The 16,457-nt window shown below is 37.7% G+C and overlaps 1 protein-coding gene across 2 annotated transcripts in view; it reads right to left on the bottom strand.

Moving 5' to 3' along the window:
• The window catches only part of LOC114659301 (sodium/potassium-transporting ATPase subunit beta-1-interacting protein 4-like), a 240,637-nt gene that overhangs the window by 151,972 nt on the left and 72,208 nt on the right, over positions 1-16,457 (bottom strand). The window lies entirely within an intron of this gene.

The raw sequence follows: 16,457 nt of genomic DNA, 5'->3' as shown, positions 1-16,457 counted from the left end.
TGTGATCTGACCTCTCTGCCTGAATGGGACTACATTCTCACTTTCTCCGAATCAGTGAAATGAGTCTGTGTCTTTAGCCAACCTCCGACTAGTTGAATCCACAAGCAACTCTGCAAGTGGATCTCTTTTCCCCAGGCTGGTAGAAGTTCTTCATCCTCATAGAAACCCACCCAAAGGTAAAGCATGAGTGCGCAAACGGGTGTGAAGATTTCACATTTTTGCTGCCTGCTTGCATCTGATATTTGAAACTTTAAAAATACACCAATGTGACATTATTAAATCCTACTGTAGGTAAAATTTAGAATTTAAAAATGCACCTAATCTGTTTTCAGAATGCATGTCTGCAGCAGAGGTTCAGAAGAAAAAGTCCATTATTATTAGTTAGAAATATTAGGGTTTGCTTTATTGCTTATTTGCTACTTTATTTTACTTGAGGTGAATTCCATTTTTTCTATTACTTATGATATGAAACCTATCAGTGGTACAGGATGAGTTCCTATTTTGCACTTATCCATCCCAAAATGACCACTTCTTACATTGTTACAAATGTCATAGATTCAGACAGCCCTAGCAATAATTTAGATGGGATTTTTTTAGCTGCGTGAAAGAGAAGGTAGACACCATTAAAGAGTTAGAGAAATGCCCAATCATTTGACAGTCAATCTATCTCCATGTAACTCAAAACTAGAAATGAGGTCATCTGTGTGTACTTATAAACTGATGTCACATAAAGTCTGAACTTTTAGTTATGGATCATGTCAGACTTGCCAACTGCAGTGTCTGAACTTGCTGCTGGACCACATCAGTTTAAACGACTGAAAATCGCTGAGCATGTCTAATTTAATCGACTGCATGCTAGCCTTTCATCACAGTCCTGCTTGCCCATTTTTATGACAGCCAATAGTGTGCTGCCTGATTTAGACCATTCTGTATGAAGAGTTAATAGTTACAGTGAGTTCATCTGCAATCTCAGCCCTTTTTTTTCATTTTAACATTTTGTCATGGTATGTAAAACACAAGACATCAGATGAACTTTTGTTCTGTTTGTGAGGTCCAAACTCCTGCAATTACTTATTCCTCATTGCCACATTAATTGCTTTGTTCTTCCAGATGAGTATTCATTAGTTTTCAGAAAATCAAACAGGGCCGATTTTACAAGAGCAAGTCATAGACTAGTTGGAGTGAGTTGCTGGGAATGTCACATTTAATGACTTCCTTTATGGGAGCGTGCCATCAACTTACCCTAACTCTCTAAAGTTACGTTAATGAAGGCTATGACTGAATATCACTGGAAAATATGACATGGCGTAAAGATGGCTAAGTTATCCTCAAACCACATATGTGAGAAGAGTGGGAGCAGAATTCTGCAAATCTCAGCTGTCCTTCTCCTTTGCTCTTTTGTACATCTCATCAGTGAAGTCAGCCTCAAACCAAAGTGCAGCCTGAAGAATCAAGCAGTGCCATCATGTTACAAAACTACAGAGCGTGATTACATTTTTTTTTTTAATATTTCTGCTTATGTTGTGCTGAGATGAATGGTGGAAGGCTAATCATGTGAGCCAAAATGTGAATTTGAATTTCTTGCTGGAGTCCAGAAAATTGAAATTTGGTGACAATAAAAAACATTTCTAAGGACACTGCCCTTAATCCAAAACTGGCTGTGACAATACATGTGAGTTATTGTACAAAAGAAATGGACAGCTCTTCCAATGTTAGTGAAAGCTCCTGTTCACAGTTTAAATGCAGGGCAACAAGGGGTAACAGAGTTGTATAAACTCTCTTCTGTTTTATAGTGTGTATGCTTTCATTGTTCCTTCATTGATAGAACAACATTAAGAAGCTTGAGCCATATTTTATTTTAAGATTATTTTATGTTCTTTTATGAGGCTAAATGTGTAAAGGCTTGTACAGTATGCATAATTGTGAAGATCTGGTACTCACTGCATGTACCAAATGGGATACATGCTGGGCTTTACAGTAATTGCAGCAGAGTGCAACCAAGCATCAGACCTTTCAAGCTAAAATGCCTGCTTCTCAGGATGGTAGGTTTATGCTCACTCATCTGAAGGACCTCCACTGACATCTCTATCACAGTGCATGTACTGTACACCTCCTATCACAGCCTGTTACACACAGATCAACCACTTTGCTTAAGGGGTTTTAAAAGTGGCAGCTCTTGGACAAAGATAGATATCACTTCAATAATGCAACGGACACACATCACAAGAGGCATAAGCTCATTTTTAATCTTTTCCCATCAGACTTGAAAGGATAAATGACTTGCAGCTCTAATAATAAAATCAGCAGAAGCCGCTTACTTGTGTTATAGTTTAATGTGTTGCAAAATGTAAAATGTACAGTATATAAGTGTGTGGTGTAAACAGACTAGTAGAGGTAAGCCCCAAAGCAACAAAAAAAAAACCATTTAATTGCCATATTATATTTTCACTGTTTGAATGCACCACACCATGGAGAATGATTAAAGATGCAATCAGGTATATATGCATCATCTTTTATCAGCCCTTCAGGTCTTTCCTATTGTTAGAGGAGAGAGGAGAAGCACATTCTTTTAAGTATCCAGTGATAATGCCCTTTCTAAATGTTATTCAGAGGGGCCAATAATCATTAGCATACAAATGGGTATAATATCATAAACAGCATGTGATGAAAAGAAGTGACACTTAGATGATCCCATTACTTTCATTTAAGTTAAAACACTTGCACTTAGGACCTATAGAACAACAATCAAAATTAATGAGTTTGATTAATCTGACCTACGATTCTCAAACCTTCTTAATGGAATTTAGGGTGACTTCTGTAGCCTCCCCCAGCAGCATTGGGTGGAAGGCTTTGGACATGGCTCCAGTTCATTGCTGACCCCATGTACACACACCTACACACCCCGTACTTAGCCAATCTGGAATCTCTGATTTGTCCAAAATGCAAGTGTTTGGGATTGTAAGAGGAAAACATGAGTACTGGGAACAAAAGGCAGGCTGACACAGAGAAAATGCACACACAATCCAAATGGGCAATCATTGGGGATTGGATTTGTGCATATCATGTATGCTGGATCCATGAAGCATCAGTGCTAAGCAGTCATCATCTCGCATACGTTTTATTATTTTGTTTTGGAAGATCCATCCATATATTAAAAGGGTCTTGGGGAGCTGCAGTCTAGTCCAGCAGTGTTGAGTGGGAGGGTTTTAGTCCATCATAACTTCCTTAAATCAACTTAAACCAACAGTCACTATTGCTGAGGTAAGTTGAGCCATCAGTTAACCTAGCTAACATGTCCTTGTGGGACATTTGGGAGGAAAGTGGAAAAACAGGAGAAAACCTAGATCGCTTGGAATATGTGGGTATCAAGGGCATGGCCCATGCCTGGTCTAAATCCTAGTTTAAGAATAGATCTTTCTTTGTTACTACTGATAGGTTTTCTGTTTCCTCTGGCACTATGACATGTGGAGTCCCTTAAAGGTCTATTTTAGCCCCCACACTTTTTGCCCTTTATATGCTCAAAATGCAGCAGCCAGATTATTGACACAGGCATTCAAAAGATGGAACACATCACTCCTGCTTTGACCTCTTTTTGTTGGCTTCCTGTTAGGAACAGGATTGAGTTTAGAGCAGTAAATAACCTGGCTCCACCCTATATCTCAGACCTTCTTTTTAAGTATTCCACTTCCATGGTACTCAGATCTTCCTCCTCATCTCTTTTGCAGGTGCCATGCTCTTATCAGATACAGTACAGAGTGATGATTGAGCTTTTTCAGTAGCTGCCCCAAAACTTTGGAATGATCTTCTCTCTTGACGTCATAATTGCTTACTGTGGCTTTTGGAGATGTAGCATAATGTATTTGCTTGTTATTTTAGTTGTGGTGATAGGAATGTGTCTTGTCTTTATGTATCATGATGTTTTTATTGTGGTTTACTGTTTATATTAATTTTATAAACTTTTTTTTTTTTTTTTTTACTTTGTACAGCTTTTTGGCCAGTTACTTTTCTTAAATGTGCTTTATAAATACATTTGGAACGTTGGATTTGGAATATAGCAAAAAATGTAAACCACACAGACTCCACAGGGCACTGACTAGGGTTTGACCCTAGGTTTCTGTATGTGTGTTGATTCAATGCTGCATCTCCATGGCTGACGATAATAATACTGAAATTGCAGTATTGGAGCACAGTTAGAGATTTGAGATATGAATCCTATCCCCAGACACTGTCTACACAGTTACAGAGTAACTCCCTCTATACATATACGTATATACATATGTACATACATACATACATATACATACATACATACATATACATATACATATACATATACATATATACATACATACATACATACATACATACATACATACATACATACATACATACATACATACATACATACATACATACATACAACAGTATTGTTACAGAAATCTAACTTTAAACTTCTGCTCCAGAAATAGCCAGACAGAAAGGTATTTTGGATCAGTGAAAAAAATTGCTTAAATTCCAAGTTATATAAGATCAACATCAAAATGCTAACAAATAAGCTTGTGTTGAAAAAAAATCCTTTATTTTGAATGGCAGAAGTCTAGTCTGTCAAATTCTAAAACAAAAGTCTCAGAGACAATGTAAATGGATTCAAGAACAAAGCTGTCTGAATCCAGGCAATCAAGCACTGTATGTTCTTAGATAAATAATGTCCAAGACTGATTATCCTTTAAAAGTGAAATTTAATTGAGACAAAGTCCAAAGGTATCATATGGAAGTGAATATTAATGCAGATATTCATGCATGTACTGTAAAATCTGAATAATGTGGTGTAGCCACCAATGCTACTGTATATTTTTATCTTGAATTTGCTATGAAATGTATTCTAAGGCCCAAACTGGCCTATTCATATAATGTAAAAGTCCAGTAAGTGCCTTGGCTGTCAAGTTGGATGCTGGCACTCCTCAGAAAGTGATCTGTTGTAGCTTGGATGGTATTATATAAAATAAATTGGCAGCTCCTCTAAATTTAGTAAATAATGTACTGGTGGGAGAGGACTCTAAATAACTAAACAACTGAATAGCATACTTTAATTGGAAAGGCTGTGTTCTTTGATCTCAAAATGTATATGGAAAAAACATGTTTTCTTTTAACAAAATTAACTGATGATCTGAACATTTTCCATCACACCTTAATACATCTCAATATAGCTACTTAAGAGCAACTCTAAAAGCATTGCAAGTAGTATTAGTATTTGTAGTAATATTACCACATGTACAGAGTATAATACAATTCTAATTTGCATGTCTAACCAACACCACTGTACACCAAAAAAGTATTAAGATACACTCACTCTTGTTTTTAGTTAACGTAATGAAATATATAGTATAACATATCAAAATAATTTTTTAATAAAACGAGCTGTATATACCCGGCGTTGCCCGGGGCAGAAGTAACCTAATCGGTCAAACACTTACATATATACCAAAGTAAACCTAATCGGTCAAACAGCTTCATATATACAGAAGCGAACCTAATTGGTCAAACAGTTATGCATGTGCAGAATGATTTTACAAACATTATGCGTGTTAACAATCATTAAAAAGAAAAGATTGAGGAACTGTTCTTCTATATGTGATGAAGCCACTAATAAGACAGATTTTTTTCAGGACCCAGCTGTTTCATAACTAAACTACTGCCACCCCAAAGTAATGCCTAATAGTGGTTTTTGGGGTAGCTGTGGAATAAAAAGGGTGTTTTTTTAGTCAGTAAGAATCTGACAGTACCCTTCAGTACGGGCTGAAGGGTGCCTATGTAAGGTTTTACATCCTTCCCGTATGGAAAAAAAAACATACTAAACTTTTTTTTCATCATTACAGATAATCTCAGTCAAATCGAAGTACGCATTCTCAATTTATTTTTATGTAATTTTTACTTTTTCACAAAGCCATCCCATGCCAATTTGTATGAATAAACTTTTGCTAGAGAGTTAGCAAAAGTTTATTCATGCACATATTTTAATACGGATAATCTATCTCTAATCAAGGTTCTCATTTTCATTCTAATTTAAAATAATAATAGATACTCATTTTTTTCTTCTGTTTTAGAAAAACCAATCTATGCCACCTACGTCTTCGTCAAGTCAGCTTCATCCAGCTTCATTACATATAGAAGAAGAGTTCCTCAATCTTTTCTTTTTAATGATTGTTAACACGCATAATCTTTGTAAAATTATTCTGCACATGCATAACTGTTTGACCAATTAGGTTCGCTTCTGTATATATGAAGCTGTTTCATCGATTAGGTTTGCTTTTGTATTTATGTAACTGTTTGACCAATTAGGTTTGCTTATGTATATAGATTAGCTGTTTGTCCGATTAGGTTCGCTTCTGTATATATGAAGCTGTTTATCCGATTAGGTTCGCTTTTTTTATATATGTAACTGTTTGACCGATTATGTTTACTTTGGTATATATGTAAGTGTTTGACCGATTAGGTTACTTCTGCCCCGGGCAATGCCGGGTATATACAGCTCGTATATATATATAGCAAAATACCCGCGCTTCGCAGCGGAGAAGTAGTGTGTTAAAGAGGTTATGCAAAAAAAAGGAAACATTTTAAAAATAACGTAACATGATTGTCAATGTAATTGTGTTGTCATTGTTATAACTGTTGCTGTCTTTTATATATATATATACAGTGGTGTGAAAAACTATTTGCCCCCTTCCTGATTTCTTATTCTTTTGCATGTTTGTCACACAAAATGTTTCTGATCATCAAACACATTTAACCATTAGTCAAATATACCACAAGTAAACACAAAATGCAGTTTGTAAATGGTGGTTTTTATTATTTAGGGAGAAAAAAAATCCAAACCTACATGGCCCTGTGTGAAAAAGTAATTGCCCCCTGAACCTAATAACTGGTTGGGCCACCCTTAGCAGCAATAACTGCAATCAAGCGTTTGCGATAACTTGCAATGAGTCTTTTACAGCGCTCTGGAGGAATTTTGGCCCACTCATCTTTGCAAAATTGTTGTAATTCAGCTTTATTTGAGGGTTTTCTAGCATGAACCGCCTTTTTAAGGTCATGCCATAGCATCTCAATTGGATTCAGGTCAGGACTTTGACTAGGCCACTCCAAAGTCCTCATTTTGTTTTTCTTCAGCCATTCAGAGGTGGATTTGCTGGTGTGTTTTGGGTCATTGTCCTGTTGCAGCACCCAAGATCGCTTCAGCTTGAGTTGACGAACAGATGGCCGGACATTCTCCTTCAGGATTTTTTGGTAGACAGTAGAATTCATGGTTCCATCAATCACAGCAAGCCTTCCAGGTCCTGAAGCAGCAAAACAACCCCAGACCATCACACTACCACCACCATATTTTACTGTTGGTATGATGTTCTTTTTCTGAAATGCTGTGTTCCTTTTACGCCAGATGTAACGGGACATTTGCCTTCCAAAAAGTTCAACTTTTGACTCATCAGTCCACAAGGGTATTTTCCCAAAAGTCTTGGCAATCATTGAGATGTTTCTTAGCAAAATTGAGACGAGCCCTAATGTTCTTTTTGCTTAACAGTGGTTTGCGGTCTTGGAAATCTGCCATGCAGGCCGTTTTTGCCCAGTCTCTTTCTTATGGTGGAGTCATGAACACTGACCTTAATTGAGGCAAGTGAGGCCTGCAGTTCTTTAGACGTTGTCCTGGGGTCTTTTGTGACCTCTCGGATGAGTCGTCTCTGCGCTCTTGGGGTAATTTTGGTCGGCCGGCCCACTCCTGGGAAGGTTCACCACTGTTCCATGTTTTTGCCATTTGTGGATAATGGCTCTCACTGTGGTTTGCTGGAGTCCCAAAGCTTTAGAAATGGCTTTATAACCTTTACCAGACTGATAGATCTCAATTACTTCTGTTCTCATTTGTTCCTGAATTTCTTTGGATCTTGGCATGATGTCTAGCTTTTGAGGTGCTTTTGGTCTACTTCTCTGTGTCAGGCAGCTCCTATTTAAGTGATTTCTTGATTGAAACAGGTGTGGCAGTAATCAGGCCTGGGGGTGGCTACGGAAATTGAACTCAGGTGTGATACACCACAGTTAGGTTATTTTTTAACAAGGGGGCAATTACTTTTTCACACAGGGCCATGTAGGTTTGGATTTTTTTTCTCCCTAAATAATAAAAACCATCATTTAAAAACTTCATTTTGTGTTTACTTGTGTTATATTTGACTAATGGTTAAATGTGTTTGATGATCAGAAACATTTTGTGTGACAAACATGCAAAAGAATAAGAAATCAGGAAGGGGGCAAATAGTTTTTTCACACCACTGTATATATATATATATATATATATCCATCCATCCATTTTCCAACCCGCTGAATCCGAACACAGGGTCACGGGGGTCTGCTGGAGCCAATCCCAGCCAACACAGGGCACAAGGCAGGAACCAATCCTGGGCAGGGTGCCAACCCACCGCAGGACACACACAAACACACCCACACACCAAGCACACACTAGGGCCAAGTTAGAATCGCCAATCCACCTAACCTGCATGTCTTTGGAATGTGGGAGGAAACCGGAGCGCCCGGAGGAAACCCACGCAGACACGGGGAGAACATGCAAACTCCACGCAGGGAGGACCCGGGAATCGAACCCAGGTCCCCAGATCTCCCAACTGCGAGGCAGCAGCGCTACCCACTGCGCCACCGTGCCGCCCTATATATATATATATATTATATATATATAATATACACACACACATAAACATTTATATACATATACATATACATATATATACATATCTACATATACACATGTACATATATATACACACACATACATAAACACACACATAAGACTTACTGAGTGAAACGGGCTTTCATTGACAATCATGTTACGTTATTTTTAAAATGTTTCCTTTTTTTTTCATAACCTCTTTAACACACTACTTCTCCGCTGCGAAGCGTGGGTATTTTGCTAGTATATATATATATATATATATATATACATATACACACATACATGCAGTTTTAATAACACAGAAATCAATATAAACATTAACATCATTATCATATGAGAATATGAAGTAATATATAAGAAGCACATTTCATATAAATATAAATTATTAAACAGTAAAATCTTCTTCTGTAATTTTCTACCGTGGCAATTTGTGTGTCTGTCCAGGATTTTAAATGACCTGTAGCTCGCAAACCGTTGCACCTATACACTTGAAATGTGGTACACATATAGTACGTCACGTCTACTATCCGCTTTATGGGTGATGATTGTTTTAGTCTTTTTATCTTTATTTTATTTTATTGTACAATCAAGTCCTATCTGCGCACAGCAGGGCAGCCGTGGGCGGATGCGTATGGTGTATTCACTCCATGTTATCGTGCATTGCGCTGTCAGTGGTATTTTGATAAAAGAATTTGAACAACATATAAGAAGCGTATAAATTATTAAACAGTAAAACATTAACATTTAAGAAGTAAAGTTACATTAAGTACTACTGCTGTGCCTTCGGGTATACCTCATTTTTTATTTGCCCATTACATGCTTAAATGTATACATTTTTTCATGCACCTACCCGAGAACACGCGACATATAACCGAGCGTGGGAGAAGCATGGATTTTAAACACGCGTTGAGTTGATGTGCTGGTCTCCCTCGTGAAATAACTGGTAATGTTTGACTAAAATCTACAGCGAGTAAAACGACATTAGCTCCTATTTTTTTTTTTACGATCTCTGAGATGTTGCTTTTTTCGGTTCAAGGCTTCATAAGCTCTTTTATGTTGTATGGTGTACTTATCCCAAACCATCATCTTTGAATGTTGCAAGACTTTCGCCTTGTATGTAGATCGGGGTAATTACATTCATTGCATTCCTAGTCTGAATCACAATGTGATTGTATGGGTGGTTACCTGGCACTGTAGGGTTGCCACCCGTCCTTTAAAATACGGAATCGTGCCGCGTTTGAGAATGAAATTGCGCGTCCCGTTTTGAATCAATACTGGACGGGATTTATCCCGTATTTTTTTTATCATTTTTTTTTTAAAGCAGCGTCTCATGCAAATCATCCCACACGCATTTTATGAAGATGCCTCCTTTCCTACTTTTGATTGGGTAATACTTGATGTCATCGTTAGTTTGATTGGTGTTTTTAACTGTCCAGTGAGTAGGGCGTGTCTTTCAACCGTAAGCAGATTTTTTGCACTGGTATCACTGACCTCGACGACGGCGACGTTATACGTCAAAAATAAATTACGATAAATGACGATTTTAGCGATACTTTATTACGACGGCGGCTACATAGACACGATCAAATAAAAACAAAAAAATCAAATAATCATTCTACATTTTCAAAACGTCGAAAAAACGACGGAATGAAAAAAAGGCCCACCCGACGACCCACCCATTCCATTTTTATATATATAGATGAGATGCGTTAATACTGTGTAAGATTGATTTTATCTGGTGTGCTCTGATGGAGAATGGCAGGGCATTCTTTATGGCAGAAGACTGAATAGGAAATCATATACAAACAATAAACAGCCTACTGTACTAACACTAAAAAATGCATATTTTCCCACAGCAAAAACTGGAGGACGGAAAGATTCACGCCTGTCTGACACTTGCTTTCATACATGAGATACAAAGAGTGATGGAGTGCCTTCCTGATGGAGGCAGCGTATGGTGACAGCAGAATACCAGCCAGATCTCAATGTTTGTTGCTAGGAAAATATACAGTATGATTTACATCTATCCACTTAGCCATTTTTTTTTATCTTTAAACCCATGTAATCCAATTCAGGGTAGTGGAGGACTAAATTCCCTCAATTGTTGGAGGGAATGATGCTGATCACAACAATATTTTGTCATCATTTAACTCAATTGGAATCCCCATTAATTTTACTGAATCAGCCCGCAATCTAGGAGTTATCTTTGACTCTAGCATGTCATTTAAAGCGAATATTACAAAGTTGTCCAAATCATGCTTCTTCCATCTCAAAAAATGTTGGGAAATTAAGGTGCTTTCTAAATAAACAGAACTCTGAGAAATTAATTCATGCATTTATTTCTAGTAGGATAAACTACTGCAATGCGGTGTTCACTGGATGTTCAAATTGTTCTCTATACAGCCTCCAGTTAATCCAAAATGCTGCTGCAAGAATTATTACAAGAACAAGAAAATACGAGCACATAACTCCAGTTCTTAAATCCTTACACTGGCTCCCAGTTAAGTTTAGGGCAGATCTCAAAATCCTCCTTTTAACATATAAAGCATTAAATGGCCGAGGTCCGGCTTACTTGTCTGAACTTATCCTGATTTACAAACCAGACCGTACATTAAGATCTCAAGATGTTGGTCTACTTATGATTCCAAGGATTAATAAAATAACAATGGGAGGTTGAGCTTTTAGTTACAGAGCCCCTAACCTGTGGAATGGTCTGCCTGCTACTATAAGAGATGCCCCTTCGGTCTCAGCTTTTAAATCCCGGCTGAAGACGGACTACTTCAGTTTAGTATATCCTGACTAGAGCTGCTGATTAACTGTACAGACTGCATCTCTGTTGTTAGTCATTAGCACTAAAACATAAGTAACATGATCATTCTAATTTGTTACTAACCCTCACCTATTTTGTTTCTCTTCTCGGTACTCAAATGTGGCACTTGGTGCCACAGCCCACTTGCCAAGTTGTTTTGCCTGCCTAAGGTAAAGTCATCCCTGATGGAGGATCGCAGGAATCATGGGCTAGAGGGGTCCTTTCATCAGATTGGCTGGCCAAGCACTGTTTCAGCTGTAGAATGGCCAAATGGGGGAGGCAGCTTGATGGCTGAGGTCTCCAGGACTCTAAACATATCCAAATCATATTATGTGATATCATCTACTGTTAAATTATGCTCCGTATTTGTAATTTTTTAAAATTTTTATACTGTATTGAGGATTTGTTCTGTTTTGTGTATTGTATTGTATTGACCCCTTTCTTTTTGACACCCACTGAATGCCCAACCTACCTGGAAAGGGGTCTCTTTTTGAACTGCCTTTCCCAAGGTTTCTTCTATTTTTTCCCTACAAGGGTTTTTTTTGGGAGTTTTTTCTTGGGGGGGGGCTGTCAAGAGACAGGGCCTGTTAAAGCCCATTGCGACACTTCTTGTGTGATTTTGGGCTGTACAAAAATAAACTGTATTGTATTGTATTGTAAATTGTACCACAATAGTATCAGGCACAAGGCAGGAACTATCCATGTAGTAGCCACCAAAGTGCTTGGCCCTCTCACCGATTTACATCTGTAAACAGACTCATACAGGGCCACTATGGAATTACTGTACCTATTAACCTCACACATATAACTTTTAGATGTAGATGTGCCAACTACCCTGTTTATTTTCCTCCACAACACCTTTTTACCCCCAGGGTGTGGAATCACCATGGAAAGACATCGCCAACCACTGTTACTGACATTGAAACTTGATGAGAAGATGTGAATTGCTGTTCTGTAGACAAGCAGACAATGATAACTGAAAAGGGCACACTTACAATCACTTATACTCTTTCTTTATACAGAAGTTTATTTCTGCCTGCAACCACCAAATTGATAATGCACACATATGCTTGTTTGAGAGAGAATACTGTGCAGGTGAGTAGCATGCAATTAAATGACAAGTAATGTAGACGTTTTAGGCATGCAGTATATCCATCTATCCATCTTGTAAACCACTTTATCCTGAGCAAGGTGCAAGGCAGCTGCAGCCTATTTCAGCAAGCATTGGCTGAAAGGCATGAACAATCCCTTTACAGACCACCAGTCCACCACAAAGCAAACACACAAACACATCCACAGGCCACTTTAGCAAAATCATTCCACCTAACGTGCTTCTATTTGAACTGTTGAAGGAACCGGAGCACATGGGAAGAACATGCAAACTCCATGCAAGATGCAAACCCCAGTCTCCTTCACTGCGAGACAGCATCATTACCACTGCACCCGCTTGTTGCCCAAAAATAACATTATTATTATTAGTATTATTAATTGTTGTCCTCAATATCTTCCATCCATTAATCTTACATATATTTTTCTCAGCGATAAGGGCAATAATAATAATAATAATCCATCTTCCTAACCTGCTTGTCTGGGGCAGGGTCCCAGAGCAGCCGGAGCCTATCTCAACAGTCATAAGGTGCAAGACAGGAATAACACATGGACTGGATGCCAGTCCATCACAGAGTGAGTACACATATATCCTCAGCAAGAGCACCTCATTGTGTCATAAAAAATGGATAATTTGTATGTGACATTTCAATCTGTTCCATTGCACATCCTGACTTTCATTTTCTGAGTTTTTTGTTTTGGTATTTATGTATGTGCAAGACATGCCATGTAAAAGGTTACTTGGTTCTTTCGAAAACCTAAGGCTTTTATTAAAAACTAGACATTAAGCATTACAATAATGGGCGCTAGAACAGTAGTGCATAAACATTAGTAGGAACAGTCTATATTAAATGGCAAGGGACCTTGACCTCATTCTTTCTTGTCTTAATTTTTTTTTGTCAAAAATATTTTTGCAAGAAGCCTAAAGTAAAATAATAATAAAAATAAAATAGAAACGTATATGACAATACAGTAAGTATAATTAATACTACATTTATCCTGTCCTCTGTGGCTGTTGATTGATGTGTTGTGTCTGTTTGAAGATCTCCTATCCTGCCTCTCTATTTTAGCTTGCTGGGGCATCTCTCCAGCAAGTACTGTGCAGTTCCCCAGCAGTATTTTAATCTGTGCTGGCGTGCAGCTGATTATTGTATGTGTGGCGTCTCCCCAGCAACGGATTTTATGTGCGCGAAAATAAATCTACTTTTAAAAGTCATCCTATTGTAATATCATGAAAATTAGTATATTTAGGAAAACCCCTTCAACGACTGACACTTTACACTTTACCGGGCCAAGCTTCTTAATCGAAATCTGACATCCTCAGAGTGAACACTTGCACAACAACAAACACTAATCCCACCTCTTTGGGGAAGCTGGTCTCCGCGTCTCAGTACCCAATTGGATTTTTTGTGCCTTATGTTTTAGGTGTTACCTCATTTACCGAAATCTGATTGGATCGGCCGCGCAATATTTTATAGGTCCCGCCCTCTCTGTCTTGTGTGAAGCGTCAGGCGGCCTTTGAAGCATCTGCTAGAGGCTGGTGACTCTGCCACTCATTCCGCCCTTCCCTGTACTTCCGCCTTGTCCGTAATATACGTTTAATTTTCTGTCACAACAGTGGGCAATCAGCAGAGTCTCCCCAGGAACTGATGTAATGTGTGGCGTGCAGCTGATAATCGTGGCTGTGTCGTCTCTCCAGAAAGTACTGTCCAGTTCCCCAGCAAGTATTTTAATCTGTGCTGGCGTGCAGCTGATTATTGTATGTGTGGCGTCTCCCCAGCAATGGATTTTATGTGCGCGGCCGCGAGTACCCAATCAGCACTCTCCCCAGCAATGATGTCCTTTATTAAAGAGTGCCCTGCTCATGCAAACTTCACCAGAAGACACACACACATGGACACATGGACGCACATAGGGATTTTATTAAAAAGGATACAATGCCCTGTGATCAGTTTAGTTCAGATTTATTGTTATGTGTACAAAGTAGACTGAAACTCATATGGGCTCTGTTCACTACGCTGCCACTCAGTGTACATCTCACTCTGTGGGTTATGTAAAATAACAACACAGAATGTAATGGGCTGCAGTTGTGTTTACAGCCAGTAATAGTAAAAAATAATAAAAATATGAGTCATTGGGTAGGTGATCTAAATTAAGGATAAATCATCAGGATTTTTTACATGTTCTCAAGATTTGCCATTGTTACTTGAGATATCTTCATTACAGTATGGATCTTCTTACTATATGCAGATATAAGCAACTGCGAAATTAATATATTGACAAGTTTTGTGTTCATAACTGATCCTACATGAATAGATTTAAATTGAGCATGACAAGGGAAAAATGAATAGGCGGACTGTGGTTTCCGCTAACACTGCATGCAAAGAAAATGCCATTTGCAAAGTATAATCCATTTTTATTTTGTATAATGGCTTTCCGAGTGAAAACCATCAGCAGACTCTTTACATTATGCACTAAATGACAATCCAGCACATTTTCCAATATGCATCAAATTAAGATATGCTAATATCAGTCTGAATGCAGGCTTTGTGTCTTTCGCACTGCCACAAAAAAATGTAAGGGGGCAAGCAGAAAAAAATGCACATGCATGCAGTATTTCATTTTATTTTAAACACACAATGAAAAACAGAGCCCTGAAAATTAGAGTTGCCTATAATAACAATGATCAAAGAAAACAAAATGAAAACTTCACTCAGAGTTCTATAAAAAAGAATTATAAAGAATTGCTATATGTCAGCAACTAGCTCAATTAGATTGTGATCCAACTTCAAACTTCCTTTAATGTTATTTCATTTTACGTCTTTACACTTTGAATCTTGAAGTAATTAATTTGTAACTCATAGTCATAAAGGTTTTAAATTTCAAATACAGCTAATAAAAACAACTCTTTCATGCAGTTTTATACAGTGAAATATTGTTTTTCAAACAGTACCTTAAAAAGACATAAATTATATTTTTAGAAGAAAAGAAAAAATTCTCTGTGTCATGGTGTGAAAGGTAATGAAAATGGCAGCAGCTGTAATGTTATGTTTATGAGCATAATTAAATTAACTCTTACTTGGACTACTTCAGTCTGACTAAAAGTGTCCTTCTTCTGGAAGTACCTAGTGGAGTAAGTTTTGTGGTTTCAAAAGGAGTCTCCTTAACCACCAACTCTCCACCATGAGATACAAAACAAATAAAGCATTTTTCTTACAAAAATTAGAATAGAGAGTCCCCCATTTCGTCTATAGATCAACTCCATTCATATGTGCCCAAAAACAAATCCAGTAAGAAACAGACATCAGAAAATGTGTGCATGTAGCAACATTCACATGCATTTGAAGATTTAAACGCTGAACTATTTTGACTGTTAACTGTTTTGATTTTATTTTTATTTTGTTACTTCTTCAAACAGACAAATATGACTTATATATTAAATCTACTCTATATTTATAAAATTCTAAGCCTAAAAGTGCAACGATTTTGTGCAACTATTTTATGTGACGTTTTTATGTCATGTTTTAAATCGGGCTTATTTTAAAACCTACATATATATGTTTGGTATCATTCTTTTCAGAATTTAACAAACTTTAATGTGATGTTGTTAGATTTTCAGATTCTCATTCCGTTTTTAAATTATAAACTAAAATATCAAGAACTCACGTCCCACGAGACGAGACTTTGTGCCAAGACATTTAACCACGCCCAGGGCCGGAAATAAAAGACAAAGAGTAGATGACAAAGACAGCTGCTGTACCGGCTTTTAAATGTGCAAAGCACAGCACAAGATGCAGATCACGCGGCACGGGCAGC

This window comes from Erpetoichthys calabaricus, chromosome 10 (assembly GCF_900747795.2).
Source record: "Erpetoichthys calabaricus chromosome 10, fErpCal1.3, whole genome shotgun sequence".
NCBI classification, from domain to species: domain Eukaryota; kingdom Metazoa; phylum Chordata; class Cladistia; order Polypteriformes; family Polypteridae; genus Erpetoichthys; species Erpetoichthys calabaricus.
This window is presented reverse-complemented; position numbering and strand designations above follow the sequence as displayed.